The following is a 10,200-nucleotide window of genomic DNA, read 5'->3' as shown; positions in this document are numbered from 1 at the left end:
TGTCTTTCTCTGTCTGACTTTATTTCACTTAGCATAATACCCTTCAAGTTCATTCCTGTCGTCACAAATACCAAGATTCTTCTCTTAAGACTGAGTAATCATATATATATATATATATATTTATACATACCACATCTTCTTTATTCATTCATCTTTCCACAGGCACTTAGGTTGCTTCCACATCTTGGTTATTGTAAATAATGTTGCAATGAATATAGGGATGCATGTATCTGTTATAATCAGTGTTTTTAGTGTTTTAGTGTTTTCCTTAGATAAATACCCAGGAGTGAAATTTCTGGATCATATGGTAGTTCTATTTTTTAATTTTTGAAGACTCTCCATACTGCTTTCCCATTACTGCAATAAATGACATTCCCATCAACTGGGCAAGCTGCATTCTCCACATCCTTGCCAATATTTGCTATCTGAATTATACAGTTTAAAATAGTGAATTTTATGAAGTGTGAATTTTACATATGCAAATTATATCTCAATAAAATATCACATACCAATTCACTCCATTTAAGCCTGTGCACAGACACACCTCAGCCTACATTGTCAGTATCATCTATTTACATTGAACTTCCCAGAGAGACTTTTGGATGTACTCTCCTATTAGAGTACTTTGTGGGTCTACCTTATGGTTTTGTTCACACTGTTCTCTGTCTGCATTATTACCTTTCCTTCAGTGTGTCTAAGTAAGTGAAGTCGCTCAGTCGTGTCCAACTCTTTGCGACCCCTTGGACTGTAGCCCACCAGGCTCTTCCATCCATGGGATTCTCCAGGCAATAATACTGGAGTAGATTGTCATTTCCTTCTCCAGGGGATCTTCCCAACCCAGGGATCGAACCCAGGTCTCCTGCATTCCAGGCAGATGCTTTAACCTCTGAGCCACCTGGGAAGCTGCGTGTCTAGAGCTGGCCTAATAAATTAATGAGCTCTTTTTGCAAGGTAGAGAGTGGAGAGAATACTTCCATGTTGCAAGGACAGCCAGATTTTGCAGTCCCTAGATAACCTCCTCACTATTATTTCATGTTTTAGCCTGTACAGAGCTGAACCAACAAACCCAAGGAATCGTCAGAGGTAAATGCACTATTGCAATTTCTAAACATGAGACATTGGACTTAAGGAGGATGTGAGTAAAGAGAAAGAAAGACAGTGAAGTCACTCAGTAGTGTCTGACCCTTTGCAACCCCATGGACAGTGGCCTACCAGACTCCTCAGTCCATGGATTTTCCAGGCAAGAGTACTGGAGTGGGTAGCCATTTCCTTCTCCAGGGGATCTTCCTGGCCCAGGAATTGAACCTGGGTCTCCCGCATTGTAGGCAGATGCGTTACCATCTGAGCCACTTCTAATGTCTTTTTAGGCTGAGCTCAAATTTTAGCTTTTTTGTGGAGAATTTTTAGTCCACAGGAATGACTGCCTTCCCCAGTTATAAATTATATTTATCATTCATTTTATTTACTGTCTCATATTATTAGCCATTTATTTTCCCATCTGTAAATCTTACGTTTCCAACTTGTATGTTAATCCCCTCAATTCAGGAGTTTCATAACAGACAGTATTGAAAAGTAGAAGGGTCATGATTTTAGAAGTGAATTTGAATTCTAAATGTATTATTTTATGATTCCATGTAAATTATTAAGCTGAGAGTCTTTAGAGTCTTCAGAGTCTTTACTGAATCTATTGTTTCTAAGGACAATTAGTCAATATGATGTTAGATGAAGAATAAATATACATAAACACCCTAGCATAGAATAGGGGCTAAATAGAAGAAGCTATTTATTTTATCAAATGTCTTTGTACCTTCACCAGCTCATAGTTTCCTATGTGTATTATGCATTTAACATCGTCAAGCAATTGATTCCTTAATTCTGTTTAAAAATCATTGCATAGGACACTAGTCTGACATTTTTTAATGAAGCTTTTGCTCATCTACTCAGTCATCTATTCAGCCATGACTCTTCTTTTGCCAAACTCCCAGATTCCTTTATTCTATTCCTTTTTAGCTATTTTAACACATTCTCTCCCTGAGGAGACAAGAACTTCCTTCAGAGCAAGACTTCTTGCTTTATTTATCTCTATGTCAATTACATAGTTTACAAGGCTGTGTATTTGATGAATGAATAAAGCAATAAATGAATCACTCACTCAATCAAAAGTGATTGCAAAATTTTTGAAGCACAGGGTATTTCAATTTTAATAAGCTTGCCAGAAGAATAGATGATGGTTATTTCAGCCTGAAAAAAAGGAAGTGCTTGAATTTTTGATGGATGGGTGTTGTTGATGTAGAATGAGGATGATTCTAGGTGGAAATATTGGCTCATGCATCTTTCCTAACATTTTCATTTGGCGGAAGAAATACCTCAAGCCAAATCCCAGTTCTTTCCCTCAATATTTGCAAAAGTTATTAAAATTGGATAAGCCATCTATGCTCTAGAGGCCTAGTTCTCTCATTTCCACAAGTGAATATAATTATGCTTCCTTCCAAGGACTAGTTCTCTTTAAGATAGCATATGCATAAAGGACCAGCACACAGTAAGTGCTTCATATGTTTTTGCCCTTTCTCTCCATACATTCTCTTGCCCTTTCTACACACACATTCCAAGGCTACGTGCCGGTATCACAGACAGACCTGATTTTTATCATTAATGAAATGTTAAGTGATCACCCTCTAGTGCTAACTGACTCAGTTCATAAGGCTGACTCCTCAACTTTTCCAAATCTATATTTCATTTTTCCCGGCTCTATGTTATGTTAGGCAATCACTTCCTTCCGGTAAGACTGACTTTCTAACCTATGAAAAGATGATGATTATACCTGCATGGGGTTTTGTGAGGTACAGTGTGATCATGTGTAAACTGGGGGTACAGTCTTATTTTGATGTAAGACAACTGAATGAGAAATGTGAGTTCCTCTAGAATCCTCAAAAATATCACTGCAATACTACAGCCATTTATTGGGGATGGGGGAAGGGTTCCTTAACACTAAGGATCTATGGGCTGTGCCTAAAAAATCTGCAAGGTGCCATGCTGATTAACTGGGGTCCAATCCTGGGACTTCAGAGCAGAGAGTCACATGCTTTCATTTCTAGTATAAGAATGACAAACATTGCTGGCCACTTAAATAAAAACTCTATCTGTATCTTATGCACATATACAAACTACCTAAAAATGAATGAGTATTCAGTCTTTCCCTGTTATGGAAAGAATAAATGCCTCCCATTAAATGAGATAAAGGTAGGAAATTGTCTATTTTCTCTTCAGTTGAAACAGTAGGGAAAAAAGACTTGAAGTACTTGCATTTTAACAAATCATTTGCAGGAAAATCTAACTGGTGACAGAAAAGGAGAGAAAGAAAGAAAGGAAGAAAGAAAGAGAGAAAGGAAGACAAGAAGGGAGATAGGGAGGAAGAAAAGAATCAGATCAGATCAGATCAGTCGCTCAGTTGTGTCCGACTCTTTGCGACCCCCATGAATCACAGCACGGCAGGCCTCCCTGTCCATCACCAACTCCCAGAGTTCACTCAGACTCACGTCCATCGAGTCAGTGATGCCACCCAACCATCTCATCCTCTGTCGTCCCCTTCTCCACCTGCCCCCAATCCCTCCCAGCAACAGAGTCTTTTCCAATGAGTCAACTCTTCGCATGAGGTGGCCAGAGTACTGGAGTTTCAGCTTTAGAATCATTCCTTCCAAAGAAATCCCAGGGCTGATCTCCTTCAGAATGGCCCGGCTGGATCTCCGTGCAGTCCAAGGGACTCTCAAGAGTCTTCTCCAACACCACAGTTCAAAAGCATCAATTCTTCGGCGCTCAGCCTTCTTCACAGTCCAACTCTCACATCCATACATGACCACTAGAAAAACCATAGCCTTGACTAGAGGAACCTTTGTTGGCAAAGTAATGTCTCTGCTTTTGAATATGCTACCTAGGTTGGTCATAATTTTTCTTTCAAGGAGTAAGTGCCTTTTAATTTCATGGCTGCAGTCATCATCTGCAGTGATTTTGGAGCCCAGAAAATAAAGTCTGCCACTGTTTCCACTGTTTCCCCATCTATTTCCCCTGAAGTGATGGGACCAGATGCCATGATCTTCGTTTTCTGAATGTTGAGCTTTAAGCCAACTTTTTCACTCTCCACTTTCACTTTCATCAAGAGGCTTTTTAGTTCCTCTTCACTTTCTGCCATAAGGGTGATGTCATCTGCATATCCGAGATTATTGATATTTCTCCTGGCAATCTTGATTCCAGCTTGTGTTTCTTCCAGTCCAGCATTTCTCATGATGTACTCTGCATATAAGTTAAATAAACAGGGTGATAATATACAGCCTTGACGAACTCCTTTTTCTATTTGGAACCAGTCTGTTGTTCCACGTCCACTTCTAACTGTTGCTTCCTGAGCTGCATACAAATTTCTCAAGAGGCAGATCAGGTGGTCTGGCATTCCCATCTCTTTCAGAATTTTCCACAGTTTATTGTGATCCACACAGTCAAAGGCTTTGGCATAGTCAATAAAGCAGAAATAGATGCTTTTCTGGAACTCTCTTGCTTTTTCAATGATCCAGCAGACGTTGGCAATTTGATCTCTGGTTCCTCTGCCTTTTCTAAAACCAGCTTGAACATCAGGAAGTTCATGGTTCACATATTGCTGAAGCCTGGCTTGGAGAATTTTGAGCATTACTTTACTAGCATGTGAGATGAGTGCAATTGTGCGGTAGTTTGAGCATTCTTTGGCATTGCCTTTCTTTGGGATTGAAATGAAAACTGACCTTTTCCAGTCCTGTGGCCACTGCTGAGTTTTCCAAATTTGCTGGCATATTGAGTGCAGCACTTTCACAGCATCATCTTTCAGGATTTGGAATAGCTCAACTGGAATTCCATCACCTCCACTAGCTTTGTTCGTAGTGATGCTTTCTAAGGCCCACTTGACTTCACATTCCAGGATGTCTGGCTCTAGGTCAGTGATCACACCATCGTGATTATCTGGGTTGTGAAGATCTTTTTTGTACAGTTCTTCTGTGTATTCTTGCCATCTCTTCTTAATATCTTCTGCTTCTGTTAGGTCCATACCATTTCTGTCCTTTATTGAGCCCATCTTTGCATGAAATGTTCCTTCGGTATCTCTGATTTTCTTGAAGAGATCCCTAGTCTTTCCCATTCTGTTGTTTTCCTCTATTTCTTTGCGTTGATTGCTGAAGAAGGCTTTCTTATCTCTTCTTGCTATTCTGTGGAACTCAAAGAAGTTCTTAGAAGCAGGAGTACTTTTCTTGCACATTCTCTGAATTCTCTCTCTTTCCCTCAGAAGGAAGCATATGTCTACTCAGCAATCCCATAGCGATCTTAGCTGACTTTCTCCAACACTGCTGCTGAGTGGGACACTATGCATGATTTCAATCAATCCGTTGATTATAAAAGTAACCTTTGGTTCCTGAATTCTCACTGTAATCATTTATCCCCCTTCCACGATTGCTCCTGGGAGGAAAAACATTGAAAAGATGTGGACAAAGGAATGACAAAGTCATTTTTCCAAACTGCTCCAGTGGGTACTGTTTTCAGATCTCTGTAAAGCCATCATGGGGGAAAGGGTGAAACTTTGGTGCACAGGTTTTTATTCGTTGTGTAGCTTCTAATAAACTGAGATGTCTGGAAAGGAAGCAAGCGGTTTTGCAAAATAGTAATCTCCCTCTCCAGTAGCATATTGGGCACTTACCAACCTGGGGAGTTCCTCTTTCAGAATCCTATAAATTTGCCTTTTCATACTGTTTATGGGGTTCTCAAGGCAAGAATACTGAAGTGGTTTGCCATTCCTTTCTCCAGTGGACCACATTCTGTCAGACCTCTCCAACATGACCCACCCGTCTTGAGTGGCCCCACACGGCATGGCTTAGTTTCATTGAGTTAGACAAGGCTGTGGTCCATGTGATCAGATTGGCTAGTTTTCTGTGATTATGGTTTCAGTGTGTCTGCCCTCTGATAGCCTCTCGCAACACCTACTGTCTTACTTGGGTTTCTCTTACCTTGGACATGGGGTATCTCTTCACGGCTGCTCCAGCAAAGTGCAGCCGCTGCTACTTAACCTTGGATGAGGGGTATCTCTTCACAGCCGCCCCTCCTGACCTTGGACATGGGGTTGCTCCTCTCGCCCAACTCCCCCGACCTCAGGGATGGAGTAGCTCCTCTTGGCCATCACCCTGACCTCTGGCGTGCAGTAGCTCATCTCGGCTCCGCCCCGGCCTCGGGCGTGGTGTAGCACCTCTTGACCACGCTCAGACTACTGCACAATTGCACTCATCTCACGCGCTAGTAAAGTAACGCTCAAGATTCTTCAAGTCAAGCTTCAGCGGTACGTGAACCGTGAACTTCCAGATGTTCAAGCTGGTTTTAGAAAAAGCAGAGGAACCAGAGATCAAATTGCCAACGTCTGCTGGATCATTGAAAAAGCAAGAGAGTTTCAGAAAAACATCTATTTCTGCTTTATTGACTATGCCAAAGCCTTTGACTCTGTGGATCACAATAAACTGTGGAAAATTCTGAAAGAGATGGGAATACCAGACCACCCGACCTGCCTCTTGAGAAACCTGTATGCAGGTCAGGAAGCAACAGTTAGAACTGGACATGGAACAACAGACTGGTTCCAAATAGGAAAAGGAGTACATCAAGGCTGTATATTGTCATCCTGCTTATTTATAAGTTAAAACTTATATGCAGAGTACATCATGAGAAACACTGGACTGCAAGAAGCACAAGCTGGAATCAAGTTTGCCGTGAGAAATGTCAATAACCTCATATATGCAGATGACACCACCCTTATGGCAGAAAGTGAAGAGGAACTCAAAAGCCTCTTGATGAAAGTGAAAGTGGAGAGTGAAAAAGTTGGCTTAAAGCTCAACATTCAGAAAACTAAGATCATGGCATCTGGTCCCATCACTTCATGGCAGATAGATGGGAAACAGTGTCAGACTTTATTCTTTTGGGCTCCAAAATCACTGCAGATGGTGATTGCAGCCATGAAATTAAAAGACACTTACTCCTTGGAAGGCAAGTTATGACCAACCTAGACAGCATATTGAAAAGCAGAGACATTACTTTGCCAACAAAGGTTTGTCTAGTCAAGGCTATGGTTTTTCCTGTGGTCATGAATGGATGTGAAAGTTGGACTGTGAAGAAAGCTGAGCACTGAAGAATTGATGCTTTTGAACTGTGGTGTTGGAGAAGACTCTTGAGTGTTCCTTGGACTGCAAGGAGATCCGACCAGTCCATCCTAAAGGAGATCAGTCCCGAGTGTTCATTGGAAAAACTGATGCTGATGCTGAAACTCCAATACTTTGGCCACCTCATGTGAAGAGTTGACTCATCAGAAAAGACCCTGATGCTGGGAGGGATTGAGGGCAGGAAGAGAAGGGGACGGCAGAGGATGAGATGGCTGGATGGCATCACTGACTCGATGGACATGAGTTTGAGTGAACTCTGGGAGTTGGTAATGGACAGGGAGGCCTGGCCTTCTGTGATTCATGGAGTCGCAAAGAGTTGGACACAACTGAGTGACTGAACTGAACTGAACTGAAATGAATCTCCCTCTCATTAAATGTGCGGAGAAAGCAATGGCAACCGACTCCAGTACTCTTGCCTGGAAAATCTCATGGACGGAGGAGCCTGGTAGGCTGCAGTCCATGGGGTTGCTAAGAGTCGGACACGACTGAGTGTTTTCACTTTCACTTTTCACTTCCATGCACTGGAGAAGGAAATGGCAATCCACTCCAGTGTTCTTGCCTGGATAATCCCAGGGACGGGGGAGCCTTGTAGGCTGCCGTCTATGGGGTCGCACAGAGTCGAGACGACTGAAGCAGCTTAGCAGCAGCAGGATTAAATGCAATCTAAGAAAACCTAAAGGACATAAAGCAGGAAGAAAAATGGGAACTTGAAATTGCCTAAAGTCAAGACATGGAGTCTAAGTAACAGAAGACAGAGTGGAAAGATACAGAAACTTACACAATGTTATGTATCAACTGCATCTCAATAAAACTGGAAATAATTTTTATTTATTTATTTTTTATGGAAATAATTTTTAAAATAAAAATGAGCAAACAATCAAAAGTTACAGAGAAATGAAACTTTGGTTGCATTTAGTCCTTAGACTAAGCTAAACTCAATGTCAAACCTAAGAACTAGACTTTCAATTCTATGAATCAAGTCAATTTTGTTTTCTTAAATTAGAACTAACATCCAAAAAAGATGTCCTTTCATTATAGGGGACTGGAATGCAAAAGTAGGAAGTCAAGAAACACCTGGAGTAACAGGCAAATTTGGCCTTGGAATACAGAATGAAGCAGGGCGAAGACTAATAGAGTTTTGCCAAGAAAATGCACTGGTCATAACAAACACCCTCTTCCAACAACACAAGAGAAGACTCTACACATGGACATCACCAGATGGTCAACACCGAAATCAGATCAATTATATTCTTTGCAGCCAAAGATGGAGAAGCTCTATACAGTCAGCAAAAGCAAGACCAGGAGCTGACTGTGGCTCAGACCATGAACTCCTTATTGCTAAATTCAGACTTAAGTTGAAGAAAGTAGGGAAAACCACTAGACCATTCAGGTATGACCTAAATCAAATCCCTTATGATTATACAGTGGAAGTGAGAAATACATTTAAGGGGCTAGATCTGATAGATAGAGTGCCTGATGAGCTATGGACTGAGGTTTGTGACATTGCACAGGAGACAGGGATCAAGACCATACCTATGAAAAAGAAATGCAAAAAAGCAAAATGGCTATCTGGGGCAGCCTTACAAATAGCTGTGAAAAGAAGAGAAACAAAAAGCAAAGGAGAAGAGGAAAGATATAAACATCTGAATGCAGAGTTCCAAAGAATAGCAAGAAGAGATAAGAAAGCCTTCTTCAGCGATCAATGCAAAGAAATAGAGGAAAACAACAGAATAGGAAAGACTAGGGATCTCTTCAAGAAAATCAGAGATACCAAAGGAATATTTCATGCAAAGATGGGCTCAATAAAGGACAGAAATGGTATGGACCTAACAGAAGCAGAAGATATTAAGAAGAGATGACAAGAATACACAGAAGAACTGCACAAAATAGATCTTCACGACCCAGATAATCAGGATGGTGTGATCACTGACCTAGAGCCAGACATCCTGGAATGTGAAGTCAAGTGGGCCTTAGGAAGCATCACTATGAACAAAGCTAGTGGAGGTGATAGAAATCCAGTGGAGCTATTCCAAATCCTGAAAGATGATGCTGTGAAAGTGCTGCACACAATATGCCAGCAAATTTCGAAAACTCAGCAGTGGCCACAGAACTGGAAAAGGTCAGTTTTCATTTCAATCCCAAAGAAAGGCAATGCCAAAGAATGCTCAAACTACTGCACAATTGCACTCATCTCACATGCTAGTAAAGTAATGCTCAAAATTCTCCAAGCCAGGCTTCAGTAATATGTGAACCGTGAACTTCCTGATGTTCAAGCTGGTTTTAGAAAAGGCAGAGGAACCAGAGATCAAATTGCCAACATCCGTTCGATCATGGAAAAAGCAAGAGAGTTCCAGAAAAGCATCTATTTCTGCTTTATTGACTATGCCAAAGCCTTTGACTGTGTGGATCACAATAAACTGTGGAAAATTCTGAGAGATGGGAATACCAGACCACCCGACCTGCCTCTTGAGAAATTTGTATGCAGCTCAGGAACCAACAGTAAGAAGTGGACATGGAACAACAGACTGGTTCCAAATAGGAAAAAGGAGTTCGTCAAGGCTGTATATTGTCACCCTGTTTATTTAACTTATATGCAGAGTACATCATGAGAAATGCTGGACTGGAAGAACCACAAGCTGGAATCAAGATTGCCAGGAGAAATATCAATAATCTCGGATATGCAGATGACACCACCCTTATGGCAGAAAGTGAAGAGGAACTAAAAAGCCTCTTGATGAAAGTGAAAGTGGAGAGTGAAAAAGTTGGCTTAAAGCTCAACATTCAGAAAACCAAGATCATGGCATCCGGTCCCATCAACTTCATGGGAAATAGATGTGGAAACAGTGTCAGATTTTATTTTTCTGGGCTCCAAAATCATTGCAGATGGTGACTGCAGCCATGAAATTAAAAGGCGCTTACTCCTTGGAAGAAACGTTATGACCAACGTAGATAGCATATTCAAAAGCAGAGACATCATTTTGCCAACAAAGGT

General features: G+C 41.2%; 1 non-coding gene across 1 annotated transcript; it reads right to left on the bottom strand.

Annotated features, from left to right (window-relative positions):
- Window positions 1–829: 829 nt before the first annotated feature.
- TRNAS-GGA (transfer RNA serine (anticodon GGA)) lies at window positions 830–901 on the bottom strand. The gene has a single exon. It is a non-coding gene; the product is annotated as a tRNA-Ser (tRNA).
- Between the last annotated feature and the right edge of the window lie 9,299 nt (window positions 902–10,200).

The sequence above is a fragment of the Bubalus kerabau genome, chromosome 3, assembly GCF_029407905.1.
Source record: "Bubalus kerabau isolate K-KA32 ecotype Philippines breed swamp buffalo chromosome 3, PCC_UOA_SB_1v2, whole genome shotgun sequence".
NCBI lineage: Eukaryota > Metazoa > Chordata > Mammalia > Artiodactyla > Bovidae > Bubalus > Bubalus kerabau.
The sequence above is the reverse complement of the archived record's forward strand: the minus strand, read 5'-3'. Positions and strand labels throughout refer to the sequence as shown.